General features: G+C 41.5%; 1 protein-coding gene across 6 annotated transcripts in view; it reads right to left on the bottom strand.

Moving 5' to 3' along the window:
- The window catches only part of KLHL29 (kelch like family member 29), a 1,379,660-nt gene that overhangs the window by 1,047,137 nt on the left and 317,647 nt on the right, over window positions 1–14,876 (bottom strand). For all 6 annotated transcript variants that reach the window (XM_068280223.1, XM_068280220.1, XM_068280224.1 and 3 more), the window contains one exon: window positions 11,435–11,530. The gene's annotated coding sequence lies outside the window, so the exon portion shown is untranslated. The remainder of the gene's footprint in view (window positions 1–11,434; window positions 11,531–14,876) is intronic.

Below are 14,876 nucleotides of genomic sequence, written 5' to 3'. Positions count from 1 at the left end.
CCAGGGGGCCTAGCTGGCTATGGTTGGTTGGAGGAAGCCCCAGGTAAGTCCAGTTTTCTCTTTTCAGAGACTTCTCAGTATCCCTTTAAACAAACATTTAAAAATGATTACTTTATTTAATATGATGATGATTTTATGTCAATATGTATCTGAAGTTCTGCCTTAACATATATAGCACTAAGGCCGAGATTTGTGTATTAGCCCAAACATCAGTCCAGAAGACGTCTACTGTTTTTATGTTAAAAATACTTAAGGAAATTCAGAGCAGTTACACATAAAGAGGTGGGATTTCAGTGTTTTTCTCCTTGCGTTGGACACAACGATGCCAAAGCAACTGGAAATGTCATCACATCGTTGGGCCTGACCTCAGCCTGAACTGAACGCCACAGACAACAGTTCATGAATGTTACAGCGTAAACCCTGTGATGAGGGAGAAACCGCCACCAACCTCTCCTATGGATGCTCTCTGGAAAATGAGGCAATAACTCGAACTCTTATAATCAGAGCTGGACTGAGAATGCACTGCACTCATGTAATGCATACTAAACTATATCTGCACATGTAACCTAACTTTGCCAAGAGTGTGAAGACTTTGTACGGTTCCAGGGAAAATGTATAATGTGTGTTTTCAGCTGGAAGAGAGTATTTTACAAAGTTAACATAAAAAAGCATGCTCCTCTTCTATTGGTATTTGCTCCTCTTCAAGTGAGACCAAAACGCACTAAAAAAGAAATGTAACCAAGGATTGAACTTTATCCCAATCACCAACCGATACCTCTTTCCCATGAGAAATCTTTACCTTTCCTCAAAGAGATCTTCAGGGGAGTCTGTATGGCTGATATTGTGGTGAAACCCCTCCCACAGTGTGATGTCAGGACTCTGAGAACCCCATTGCATTGTGGGAAATAATGGGTGTTGCCAATTGTCAAGAAATCAGTATCTCTCTCTCTGTCTATATAGATACAGTGTTCTCCCCAGAATTTTTTTCCAGACGAGTGACATGGAAAAGTACCCGGGTGGGATATGATGAGGGAGTGCAGGGCTGGTGCAGCTCTGCTTACAGCATAGCAGGAGGATGAGGAGGACAGCCAGTGTCAGCCGGGTGCTCACCAAAATTAGCCGGGTGGAGCACCTGGCTAAAACAGTCTGAGGAGAACACTGAGATAGATAGATGGATAAATAGATAGATAGTCTGCCAGCAGTAAAGATTATGACCTGCAGTATCACAGTTCAACGTATAACGTGGCGAATATCAATAATTTCTTGTTCTATCTGCAATGTATTGATTTATTTTTCCGCTTCGACTATCTATTGGTAAAGTTCCTCTTTTATTGTTAAAAAACCCCTAAACATCTGGATGAGGTCCCTAACAAGCACAAATATTTTCCTCAATCTGTACCTGCACTCAGTCACAGAAGGCACACCTGTGAGGTTTGCAAAGGCCACCATGAGATACTTTCCTCAGTCAGGGGAAGCCTCTGGTTCATAAAGAGGCTTCCACCATCGTCGTATATCAGACCGTCCCAGTGCTGGGATCCCTGAAGAGTAGGCTTCCCTGCGCATGTGCACTATTACTGTACCACTTGTGCTGCGGCGGGAAAAAAGTACCCTGATTGGGTCAGTGCAACTCACAAGAAGTACAAGTGTACCTGTTTTTTAGAAACTGCAACTGCAATGCATTCTGGATGCAAGGGGTGGTCTGAGACCTAACGTTAGGCAGTAAACAATCCTCCATAATTACAGAAGTCTCCAGCCTGACAGAAGCGCTGCTGATTAGATTTTCCACCACAAAAGCACGTACAGCATAGTCAGTTTTACAAAACCACAGTGATTCTCGAGGTAAGACTTGTTTTCATATGACAGATGCCAGCCGCATTTGAAAGACAACTCATTTTCCTGTTCAGCTTGAGAAATAAAAAAAGATTCATGAAGTGAACACAAGCAATCAGATGATGAACAGCTCAAAATATGCTGGAAAAGCCTTCTACAGACATTATTCAATCGTCTATGAGAAGTAAGTCTGTGGGCAGCCTAAATAAATGTGCAACCGAAGGACTGGAGAGGGGACCACAGCTCCTGTGCCACTTGGAAGGATGAATACAAGAGCCTCTCTCCCCAACAGCTTTCCTCCTCAGATCATCTCTCTAGAGCTAAAAGGATATGAACCCTGGCAGTTTATAGGAAGTGTATAAAACGCTTGTTTGCGACATTCTTCGCCTTTTGTGCCTGACCTGACTCCTCCGTAACGGACAAGCTTCCCACCGCTTTTCAATAACACAGAACAAACAGTTGTCTTTTGTGTGACAGATCTGCAGAAAATGCAGTGTGCAGGGTCACATTCTTTACAGAGTGCAGACAATAGAGGCCGTGCCCGGACCAGAGGGGCTACAGGCTGCCTCCGGAGTGCTGCTGTGGCTTCTGCGGATGCATCCAGACACCCAGTGCATGCCGGCGTGCCCAACACATTTTCTCATACAAGTTTTATTTTACCAAAACTTGTTATTTCCAGGAGATAGGGTGGTTTTTCATACCTCCCAACTGTCCATCTTTTGGCGGGAAAGTCCCTCTGTGGGAACCAAATCCTGCTGTCCCTCTTCCTTCCTTATTTGTCCTTCCAGATCTATGTGAATATATGTACTTTTCTACTGAAAAATATTTTACTTGACTCCAAACTTTATTCCCATCCATTAAATTGATATATGTCTTACTTTCAAATGCTATTATGAAATAAAACTAAATGATGATAGAAAGGACCAGTTTGCGTATGAATGCTTTGTTATATGCGTGACTTGGGGTGTGCTGAGGGTGTGGCTAGAGGTGTGGCAGGGGAATGACTTAAAAAGTGTCTCTCTTACTTAACTCAAAAAGTTGGGAGGTGTGGATTTTGACATCACACGTGCCCATCTGTGAGGAGGAAGTATTGATATGTAAGTGCAAGAGATATATTACTGACACTCCGGGGTGGATTGATGGAAAGTATCTTTACTGTTTAGATTTAGAATAAAGCATGAGTTAATTATTACTTTAGTATTTTTTATAGCGCTGTAGAGAGTATATTGTCTTGTCACTAACTCCCTCAGGGGGTCTCAGAATCTAATCCCTACCATAGTCTTATGTCTATATCATGTAGTGTATGTATCGTAGTCTAGGGCCAATTCAGGTGAAAGCAAATTTACTTATCTGTATGTTTTTGGAATGTGGGAGGAAAACAGAGTGCCCAGAGGAAACCCACGCAGACACGGGGAAAACATACAATCTCCATGCAGATAGTGCCCTGCAAGTAACAATTGGGCCCTAGGGCAGAATTAGCCTGGGGGCCCAACAACAGACACCCCCCGACCAAAAAGCGTCATTAGAGGCCCTTTGTTGCAGCTAAATTTTTCTCCTGGGCCCCTGAGCTGGCTGTTGACCCTCCCCCAATCACCTCCCAACTTAACAGACTCTGCAGAGTCCCTGGGGAGCAACAGTTAAGATGGGGGGGACAACTTGGGGGCCCCTACAGGCTCTGGGGCCCTGGGGCAATTGCCATTTTTTTCCTATGGCAGCTCCGGCCCTGGTGCCCTGGCTGGGATGTGAACCAGGAACCCAGCGCTGCAAGGCAAGCGTGCTATCTGCTACACCAGCGTGCTACCAGTAAAAGTTTACTATGGAGTCTTAGAGAAGACTCTGTAAGGAGCGTTGGATAAATCCCTTGCATTCTTGAGCAATCTCGTACGTGACGCTGCTTTCCAGGGCTGTTTTTAGGCATAGGCAAACCAGAGCTAAATTCCTTCCAACCTTTGAAGGTAAACTGAAAAGGACGGCTTTATTTCATTTTAAAGCTATTGCTCTGCTAATTCTAAAACCGTAGAGCACTCTGGCTGCACAGCTACGCTTTATCACGCACACATCCTGAATTTAATCATACAAACAATGGCGTGCTTCTCCTGAATAGCTATTGTTTCAGGGCATCTAGTTGTACTTGACATTTACATACATCTGTCATATGCTGAAAAGAGGATGAAACTACAGAACAATACGCTAATTCTTTGAGCAAACTATGTGCGCTGCTATGAAAGCTATATAAAATAATAGGCCTTTTTTTAATTGACAGGAGCGGGATTATCTATTGAAATGCTGATTGCATTTTATTTGTTGAAGAACCCTCTTGTAGAAGGACTAGGCTAGGAATGGAGAAAGCAGTCAGTGCCAGACACCAGCACAAAACATGCTTCGGTACTCTGCCCTAAACTATAGCCTGCTGACTAATGCTGCAGCTTCTCACCTAGCGAAGCCTATTAAAACTCCACTTTCACAAAAAAAAAAACTTCTGTTTTTTGTTGCCCTCTGTCAAGTGTCCAGAGATTTTTTGCTTCTATTTGATTTCTCCAAAGTCAGAGTTATTGGATAAGAACCCCTACCCAGGCTAATGTTTACAGGACATAAAATAGTATTAGCGTTCATCCAAAAACAGCCCATTTTCATATAAAACTTCTTGCACAATTAAATGCTCTGATGTGCGGAGGTCCCAGCATAGAGCGCACTTTGACCAGTCTAAGGGTCCTTTTCCACTAGCAGCAACCGCGATGCTGAATAACAGAATAGCAAAACCCTAGCGATTTTTTAATCGCTTTAGTTTCCACTTGAACACAGGAATAGCGGTAGGTATTTTCCACTACCGCAATTCAATTTTTCAAAAGCGTGACCGCAATTTTTGCAAAGTCGCGTGTAAAAATGAGTGACAAATGGGTGAGTTTGTTCCCCGATGGGTGCCTTGATGGTGGTTGAATTAATCTAGATTAGAGTGCACAAGAAGAGCATTGGATAGTTAAAGAACTTTTATATGAAAAGGGACTTTATTTAACTATTTTATGGATTGATTGTATAGTAACAACCAGAGGAAAAGCGCACTCCTATTTGCATTTCATGTGGTTACGTTATAGACTGTAGTGCTTTCTAACAGAGTTGTTGAAAATAATGTTTATAGGGGTCTTTTACACATTTGCGCATAGTATGTAAAATAATAGTAGCAGTAGGGTATTCTACCGTGTTAGCCATCAGTAAAAGCAAGAAGTTTTAAATCAGGATGATACCATTTATTGGCTAACTAAAAATCAATAAGAATAAGCAAGCTTTCGGCCTTGCAGCCTTCGTCGGGCTTACATCCTGTACACAACAACAGGATGTAAGCCCGACGAAGGCTGCAAGGCCGAAAGCGTGCTTATTCTTATTCATTTTTAGTTAGCCAATAAATGGTATCATCCTGATTTAAAACTCTATGTAAAATAAACCACACTAATGTTAGCAGTAAATTTGTGGAAGAGGTCAGAGTTATTCTCAGGGAGTCCATCTTTGCTGCAATCTGGTTCCTGTCCAAGTGATTGTAAGTGCCTCAGAAAAAAAGTTCTGCCTTCTTCAAACTCTTCCGCACAATGAACTTCCTGTCACTGACCTTGCCTCCTTTTAGAGGCTTTCCTGGCCTTGTGATGGGTAGGAGCAAGTCTGTATTATTTTGAAACGTTGTCATAAATTATTTGCCAATACAGAATGAGATAATGTTTGGGTGATATACACGTGTTAATATATGCGCAGAACTAGACACTAACTTAACAAAAAATATTTTCTCATGGCTGATAATTGTCATAGGATAAAAAAAAAAAAATCAGCAAGTCCTGAAACAACGAGGCATGATCTAACAGGTATCAAAGATATTTTGTGCAAACATTGATCGAAACAATATATAAATCGCATCCAGAAAATATTCACAGTGCATCACTTTTTCCACATTTTGTTATGTTACAGCCTTATTTCAAAATATATTAAATTATTTTCTACACACAACACCCTATAATGACAAAAAGAAATCACATGCACATAAGTATTCACAACCTTTGCCATGAAGCTCAAAAGGCGCATCCTGTTTCCCCTGACCTTCTTTGAGATGTTTCTGCAGCTACCTGTGGAAAATTCAGTTGATTGAACATGATTTGGAAAGGCACACACCTGTCTACATAAGGTCCCACAGTTGACAGTTTATGTCAGAACACCAACCAAGCATGAAGTCAAAGGAATTGTCTAGTAGACCTCTGAGACAGGATTGTCTTGAGGTACAAATTTGGGAAAGGTTACAGGAAAATTTCTGCTTCTTGAAGGTCCCATTGAGCACAGAGACCTCCACCATCCATATGTGGAAGAAGTTCAAAACCACCAGGACTCTTCCTAGAGCTGGCCAGCCATCTAGACTAAGCGATGGAAGCTACTCCTTAGTACAAGGCACATCTAAACTGAGCGACAGACGCTACTCCTTAGTGCAAGACACATCTTAACTGAGCGACAGAAGCTACTCATCAGTACAAGGCACATCTAAACTGAGAGACGGAAGCTGCCCCTTAGTACAAGGCACATGGCAACCCACCTGGAGTTTGCCAAAAGGCACCCAAAGGACTCTCAGACCATAAGAAACAAAATTCTCTGGACTGATTAGACAAAGATTGAACTCTTTGCTGTAAATGCCAGGCGTCACGTTTTGAAGAAAACGGGCACCACTCGTCGTCAGGCCAATTACATCCCTATAGTGAAGCATGGTGGTGGCAGCATCATGCTGTAGGGGTGTGGAGACTAGTCAGGATAAAGGGAACAATGACTGCAGCAATGTACAGAAACATCATGGATGAAAACCTACTCCAGAGCACTCTTGAACTCAGACTGGAGTGACGGTTCATATTTCAGCAGGACAACAACCCTAAGGCCTCGTTCACATCTGCTGCGCTGAAAAACGTGTTAAAGCGCATGGTAAAAAACGCATGCGCTTGTGCGGGCTTTAGTCCGCGTTTCTATGCGTTGCACTGCGCTTCTTTAAAGCACGTTTTGCTTACTGTAGCAGCAGCAGTTGTCAATAAAACTTTGCTTTTGTATGTAAATGTATTTTTTTCTCCAATTAGGGGTAAAAAACGCATGCGCTTCTATGTGCTTGTACGCGCTTCTATGCGCTAAAAAAGCGGACCCATTCACTTGCATTGCTGTGCGCTTTACAGCTCAGCGCACAGAAATGCATGCAACCCTACGTTTCTGTAACGCTGCTCAGCGCAGCGCATAGATGTGAACCAGCTACATTTAGTTACATGGAAAAATGAATACCTTGCTGATCGCACAGGGCAGTGCGCTGTGGAAAGCGCACAGAAACGGCCCTGATGTGAACGAGGCCTAAGAATACAGCCAAGATATCAAAGGCGTGGCTTCGGGACAACTCTGTAAATGTCCTTGAGTGGCCCAGTCAGAGCTTAGACTTGAATCTGATTAAAAACATCTGGCAAGATCTTAAAATGGCTGCACCGATGCTTTCCATTCAACCTGATGGAGCTTGAGAGGTGCTGCAAAGAAGAATGGGCGAAACTGGCCAAGGATAGATGTGCCTAGCTTGTCCTAGTTTCAAAAAGACTTGAGGCTGTACTTGCTGCTAAAAGAAGCATCGAAAAAGTAGTAAGCAAAGACTGTGAATACTTATGTACATGTGATTTCTCAACTTTTTAATTTTGAATACATTTGCAAAAACCTCAAGTAAACTTTTTTTTTTTTCAAATTGTCATTATGGGTGTTGTGTGTAGAATTCTGAGGAACAAAATGAATTTAATCCATTTTGGAGTAAGGCTTTAACATAACAAAATGTGGAAAAAGTTATGTGCTGTTAATACTTTCCTGAGGCACTTTACTTCTCTTATTTCTTTGCTCTTTCCCAGGTACAATGTCATGTTTTCTGGAAGCCATGTGCTGCATAAACATATCAGTTTTGTAAAGAAAATAAAATAGTGTGACAAACAATTGCATAAAAAAAAAAAAAACTAAAAGCGACCTGACCTGACACAGTTTTTTAGCAAGCAGTCATGACAAAAGACATGGTAAATAAACATGGCATGACAAAAGACATGCTATGAAAAATGCACCACATAAAGCACTTATTGATGTAACTACCCCCACATTTAATTATTCCAGACTCTGTTCACTCATTAGGGAAGTTGCTATAGAAACACCACATTCACTGTTTTTGGTGATTAGATTGCCCTCTTGGATGTGGTAAATGGCTTGCTTAGTCAATTCATTAGTCATGTCACAAGGTCTATTTACTTTACTTACCACAGGATTTTTAAAGCAAACTTGGAGCTGCCGTTAATATATCTTCCTCATAGGACAAGTACAATCCGATTCTGCCAGCTTAATAAATGCTACCATGCCAGTTATTGTGGTAGAAATAGGGGACGGGGCTCAATTACACACGCTAGAAATTTAAGCTAATATGTGTACTAACAGTAACGGTTGTTAGTAATGGACGTTAACATAGCAACAGTCATATTATTCGAGTATCAGGAGTTGCGCTAATCGCGTAACTCGCAGCACTTGCAGGCGGAAGTGAAGGTAATATTGCCGTGTGCGATGTGTGCGTCGCAGTATAACCGGTTTTTGATGAATCGACCCCCTTGGTCCTTATTCACTTCACTTTTTTCTCATTAATTTAGGTGATGTATTTACAACTAAAATAAATAAAATAAAATGCCTTTTAAACCACCAGCGAGCAAGAAAATACTCAAAATAATTCCCATAGTGCTTTTTCACCTAGCTCAAGTGTGAAGTGCTGAAAATGCACTTAAACGTAAAGTTGAAAAATTATCTCCTAGGAGAAAACTCTGGAGCAAAAGTTAATTGCATATGGGCCTTTATCAACTCGGATGAGGAGGCCAATAATGACCGCCTCTGCCAATAATCTACTATATGTATGGCAGGTGCCGAATCCCGGCAGCTGCCCGGCCGACGATCCGCGTGGCATATCAATTCGGCTGAGCGACAGCTTATATCTTTGCTCTCCCCACTCACCCCGCCCTTCACATCCTATCTGTACAGCTCCATCGGCTCTCCGTCCCCCCACATTGTAACAGAACACCTTGTTAGCCTGCAGGCTAACTACACATCAATACAGTTTCGGGCCTGTGATGTCACCTGAAGGGTCAGGTCCTGATGCCCGTCGGGCAACATCCATCTAGCGTGTTCGGGCCTTTACCCAACAACATTATGTGTTTACACATTACCCTCCCAAAACAGTTTTTGAAGATAATAAGTGAACTGGAAGTGCTCATCATTACAACTGAAAATACTTTCATAAGGAAATACTTTAATAGTGTAACCTGGAGGGACCCTGCTGTGAGCTGGACTGCTTTGTTTATGCGACCTTTGCTCTGCTTTATATATGTGCTAGCCTGTTCCATTCGTTGTTTCTGATGCTGATGGTTCACTAGGCATGAATACATGTAAACAATTGCTATTCAGAGTCGCCGTCACATCCAAAATATCATCAGTAAACAGAATCACATCAGGCATCCGCTGGCGAGAATTCCAAAGATTCCATTGCAAGAAACTTACAATTACAGTAAACTCCAACTTCAGCAGCAAAATATTCATTTAGCATGTTTTTTTTAAATTGAACTCCAGGCAAGCAGCTAAATGCTCTGATGAAATACAATACACAGAATAATGCGCTGACTGTGAAAAGAGCTGTGATTCCATCCAGCCAGACCTGATATTTGGATAATTCCAGACGGCCTATCCAGACAGCACAGCCAGCAATCTAACATTCCTCCAGGACACTCCAGAGAGCTCAGCAGAGTGAGGGGCTGCAGATGGAATGGGGAGGAGCAGCAACACACAGGTAAGTATTAATATTGTTCTGCTCCTCCCCTTAGGCCCCTTTCACACTGGCGCGTTGTGTTACCTGTTTTGCTGTAGGGTAACACTATGCTGGTGAAAGTCTATGGGACATTTCATACCTGTCCGATGCAATGCGATGCGCCGGAAGTGACGTATTTGCCACATCGCTGACGCAAAAGCGTGTTGGTTGCGTACATGCGTGGCGACGTAAGCAAACCAGTCATGTAAGTCTATGGCGACACAGATTTTTTAAAACAATTTTTGCGTTGTGGTGCACATGTGCAGAAGCGTATTTTTTCAATACACTTCCGCACAATTTGTTTCTCAGCCACGGGAAGCGAGTGCAAGAGAGCCTCACTTCCTGTTTGGCTTTCAGCCAGTAGGGGGATTGCTACATTTTAATGCGGAAATCCCCGAAGGCTATTTTTAGCGTTGTGTTGCGATCACCTGATTGCACCGCACCACAAATTCAGCCTTGCAGTGTGAAACCTGTTGGACAACTAACATTTAGGAGATTACAAGAAGCAGATATATCACAAAATATGAGGTTTGTACAGAAATGATTAAAGCTAAATCAGGTATATGAACCCTTTAAAAGACCACTAGTGTGTAAAAAAATGTAAAATTCAAACTACATGTGTACAAGAAGAACATGTTTTTCCCAGATGAAAAAGTACTATTGATTACTTTTCTCCTATGTTCCTGTCACTTACAGTATGCAGTTAAAATCTGACAGAACTGACAGGTTTTGGACTAATCTGTTTCCTCATGGGGGATTTTCCAGATTTTCTTAAAAGGGCACGATGGCGAAAAATTTAAAAATTTAACATATGTGCAAACAGACAAATAAGAAGTGCATTTTTTTCCAGAGTAAAATGAGCCATAAATTACTTTTCTCTTATGTTGCTATCACTTACAGTAGGTAGTAGAAATCTGACAAAAGAGACAGGTTTTGGACTAGTCTATCTTTTCATGGGCCTCTCAGCAAGGCCTTTATTCTTTATAAAGATATTCCCTAAATACCTGTGAAGAGATTGACTAGTCCAAAACCTGTCGCTTCTGTCATTTTCTACTACCTACTCCAAGTGACAGCAACATAGGAGAAAAGTAATTTATGGCTCATTTTACTCTGAAAAAAAGCATACTTCTTATTTGTATAAGTTTGCACGTTTTAAATTTTACAATTTTCCGCCATAGTGCCCCTTTAAATTTCAAAAGCACTTATTGAACAGTAGGTGCTCAAGCCAACTGCCAAAATAGTGATCAAATGAGAAGAAGAGAGGTTGGTCATCATCTTTGTAGAGATCCTTTCCGTGGGAATGCTTTTGTGTAGTATAACGGATACTTTGAATTTACAGAGAAGAGATGGTCTAGTCCAAACCCTGTCAGATCTGTCAGAATTGTACTGCCTGCTGTAAGGGACAGGAAATTAGGAGAAAGACTTTTAATAATTCTTTTTAGTCTGGGAGAAATGTATTTCTTAGTATATATACAGCATGTATTTTAAATGTTAAAATTTTACATGATTAGATTAATAAAACGATCCAATTTTTCGGTTCAAACCCATCAATCTGATTAGATTGGTTAGGAGGTTTTTGTCCATTAGTAGTCCCAAACGATCATTTCCCATCATTCATATGCAGAATCAGTCACAAACAATCGTTTGGCTAATTGTATCATTAGTGGGCACCTGAATTCGAACACATGAGGTTTTATTTAACTGCTTAGAATGTTGAAAAATCACAACTGAAGCACAGCTTACCTCTCTGAGTTATTCCAATAAATGAGCAAAATTGCCTTTGGCCTCTTCAGCTCCTTATTGCTGTTGTAGTCCCGTTACTGGGAGGACATCTTGGTTCTGTGAAGGAGAAAGGCATGGGGGTGAGCATGCTTGCATTTACAGTGTGAAAGCTCAAGAAAAAGTCATTTATTTTAAAAAAAAATAAGAACATGACACCTTCTATATTCCTCTCAAGTTTCCTTATAAAAACTGATGCCTCTGCCAAAACAAATTTGCATTTCCGGCACATTTTCTCCTAACTCTACTCAGTAAGCATATTTTAGTAGATTCAGGCTATGGAGGCGGGAATATTGCAGGCCCCGCCCTACCTCATACAATAGGGCCATGTCTCATGAGGCAATAAAGCCTTTTGTAGAAGGTCAATAGAGTGTTGGCAGTAATGTATTGAGGCCGGTAATTTGGGCTGGCTGGTATTGTAGATTCACAATCTTAATTGCAGCTATAGCGTCACCCAGTGTAGAATTTGGGTGCCGGAGTTTGGCTTTTAACAATCAGCTGCAGCAACAAGTGATTGGCCGTGGCCCTGATAGTTTCCTGTCTGTGAATCTTGTTGCATTGTGGGAAATAATGGCTGTTTGTTTTAAAACTGGCAAGTAGTATCTCCCTCTGTGCATATCTATCTATCTATCTATCTATCTATCTATCTATCTATCTATCTATCTACCATATCTATCTACCATATCTATCTATCTATCTATCTATCTATCTATCTATCTATCTATCTATCTATCTATCGTCCTTTTAGCCTATCACATTGTTAGTGGGTATTTATAGATAATGGCAGTTGGTGCTGCATGTTTTTTCCATGTCTGCCAGCAGTAAAGATGATGAACCTCATGGTCGATCAAGCCACAACAGTTACACGGCGGGTATTAATCATTTCTTGATCTGTCTTCTATTTTTCAATGTATTTATTTAATCCCCCCCCCCCCCCCACTACTATATTTCACTAAAGTTTCTCTTTAACACAATCAGAAAAGTACAGAGCATGCTAAAACTCACTGGGAAGATTACTTTGCTGTATTTTAAATGGTGTGAATGCCAAATTATTCAAGCCGTAAATAATATTAGTGCACTGATCCCCACTTCTACAGCCGAGTGCCATCTTAATTAAAAGCTCAAAACCATACGGGCAAAATAAAATCAATACTCTGTTCCATCTTCATTAAAATCCCCAAATAGTCCATCAAAGCATCACAAGCAAATGGCTAGAGCAGACTCGATGAACCTGGTGACGGCAGTGGAGCGAGTGCAGGGAGGTCGAGAGCCGTTTTGCGCCATGAAGTTTCGTCAGGGCTTCGTCTAGTCTTGCCATTTGTTTGTCATGCTTTGATGAGCTATTTCAGGACTTTAATGAAGACAGAATAAAGAGTAATGGACTAATGGAGGATGAGCTCTTGTACATTCCACATTTATGAATGAAGAGAGAGGAATTATACTTTGATTGATAACCTTTCTATAAACTTTACAGAGTTAGCCTTTAATGAATAAAAGCTAGCAATCCTGAATCATGGGACATTTTGTTTTCTCTGGCCATCCCACAAAAAAGATGCTGAGAATCCCATGCAGGCCAGTTTTATTGCTGCAGACAGGCAGACCATTGTCTTTAATGGAATAATAGGCCGAATGTTTGTTTTCATTCTGTCTACAGCAGGCTAATATTATTTTGCATTTAGAGATAAAGTACAAGAAGGCTTAGTGCACCCAAAACAAATAGTCCCTGCTTATTTGCAGCTGTGCTTATGCCATGATATTTCCTCTCTTCCTCAAACTGATGGTTTGCTGGCTCAGGTCAGCAATGGGGCCTAATATCGCCTAAAGGTGGCCACACACCATACAATTTTCATGCAATCTGGCTGTACAATCAAGCAATCAATCAATCAATCACCAAGTGCTCTTATACTACATGGACGTTGGTAAGATTGTATGAAAATTGCAGTCAGATTGCATGAAAATGATATGTAGTGTGGCCACCTTAAAGAGGAACTCCAGTGAAAATAATGTAATAAAAAAGTGCTTCATTTTTACAATAATTATGTATAAATGATTTAGTCAGTGTTTGCCCATTGTAAAATCTTTCCTCTCCCCGATTTACATTCTGACATGTATTACATGGTGACATTATTACTGTGGGCAGGCTATGTAGCTGCTGCTAGCTGTTTTGGCTGTTAGAGACAGCTGTAAACAGCTATTTCCTGTCTATGAACCTTGTTACATTGTAACAAACTTCCAAAAGTACCGCGGTACTCAGAGCTTCTTGTGGGAGGGGTTTCAGCACAAAATCAGTCATACAGCGCCCCCTGATGGTCCGTTTGTGAAAAGCAATATATTTCTCATGTAAAAGGGGGTATCAGCTACTGATTGCGATAAAGTTCAATTCTTGGTTGGAGTTTCTCTTTAAGGGCTGGTTCACGCTTGGTGTTTCTTTAGCGCTTTGCTAATCACCGGCGATCAGCGAAGCGCTGCTACTAATGTATCCCTATGGATACATTCACACTGCGGCACTTGATTGAACGCAAATGCGCTGCATGTAGTATGTTTGTTGCGATTGCGCTGTGATTCTCGTTCTATAGACGGGAATCACAAGCACAAATCGCACTGAAATTGCAAGATTTCGCCCGTTAATCGCGATCGCGGACCTGCACATGCGTGGACTTTGACAAGCGCCCGATAAGGAGATCCCCAGGGGGGTCCCAGTACTGGATCCCCTCTACTGAGGAGGAAGGGGAAAGCCACTTTAGGATCCAGAGGTTTCCGCCTCCCGAGTTAAGAACCCCCCCCGTTACAGATACTCTTTAACAGTACACAATAAGCTCATTGTATAGGCAGTGGCGTAAGCTAGATATTATGGGGCCCCAAAGCAGAACGGGCCATTAGATGTAGGCAATCTTGAGCAATGCCATTTGCCCCATCCCCATTGAGCAGTTTACATTCTCATACAATCTACATTGCATATAGTCCATGGGCACTGAGACAAAGTTGGCGGGATACAGGAAAGTTAATAGTGAATCCTCCAAGTACCACCTGAGCCCCCTCTGCTAAAGGGCCCCATAGCAGCTGGCCCCGTGTATAGCATTGCGACAGTTTGTCCTGTATTTCAGCAGTTGCAGCATTACTGTTAATGCTGAAAGGAATTTTTTTTTATTTTGCAGTTCATCAGTAAGTAAGAGAATCTGTATAGGAAATGATATGTGCGCCTTTACGTTTTTACACTGACATTTCTCCACCTCAGCTCCCCATTAAAGTAAATATTATGGTAATGAATCACTATGTGTATTCGCTAACAATATCCCGTAGGTTTCCTTTTAAGTGTAAAATAAAGCCCACTCCATACAGAAAGTAACTTGGATAATTTTATTGTTCTTTTTTTATTCCTCTTCCTTCAAACATTCTCACCCCCCCC

The sequence above is a fragment of the Hyperolius riggenbachi genome, chromosome 4 (assembly GCF_040937935.1).
Source record: "Hyperolius riggenbachi isolate aHypRig1 chromosome 4, aHypRig1.pri, whole genome shotgun sequence".
Lineage (NCBI taxonomy): Eukaryota > Metazoa > Chordata > Amphibia > Anura > Hyperoliidae > Hyperolius > Hyperolius riggenbachi.
Note: the sequence above shows the minus strand (reverse complement) of the source record. Positions and strands in the feature narration are given on the sequence as shown.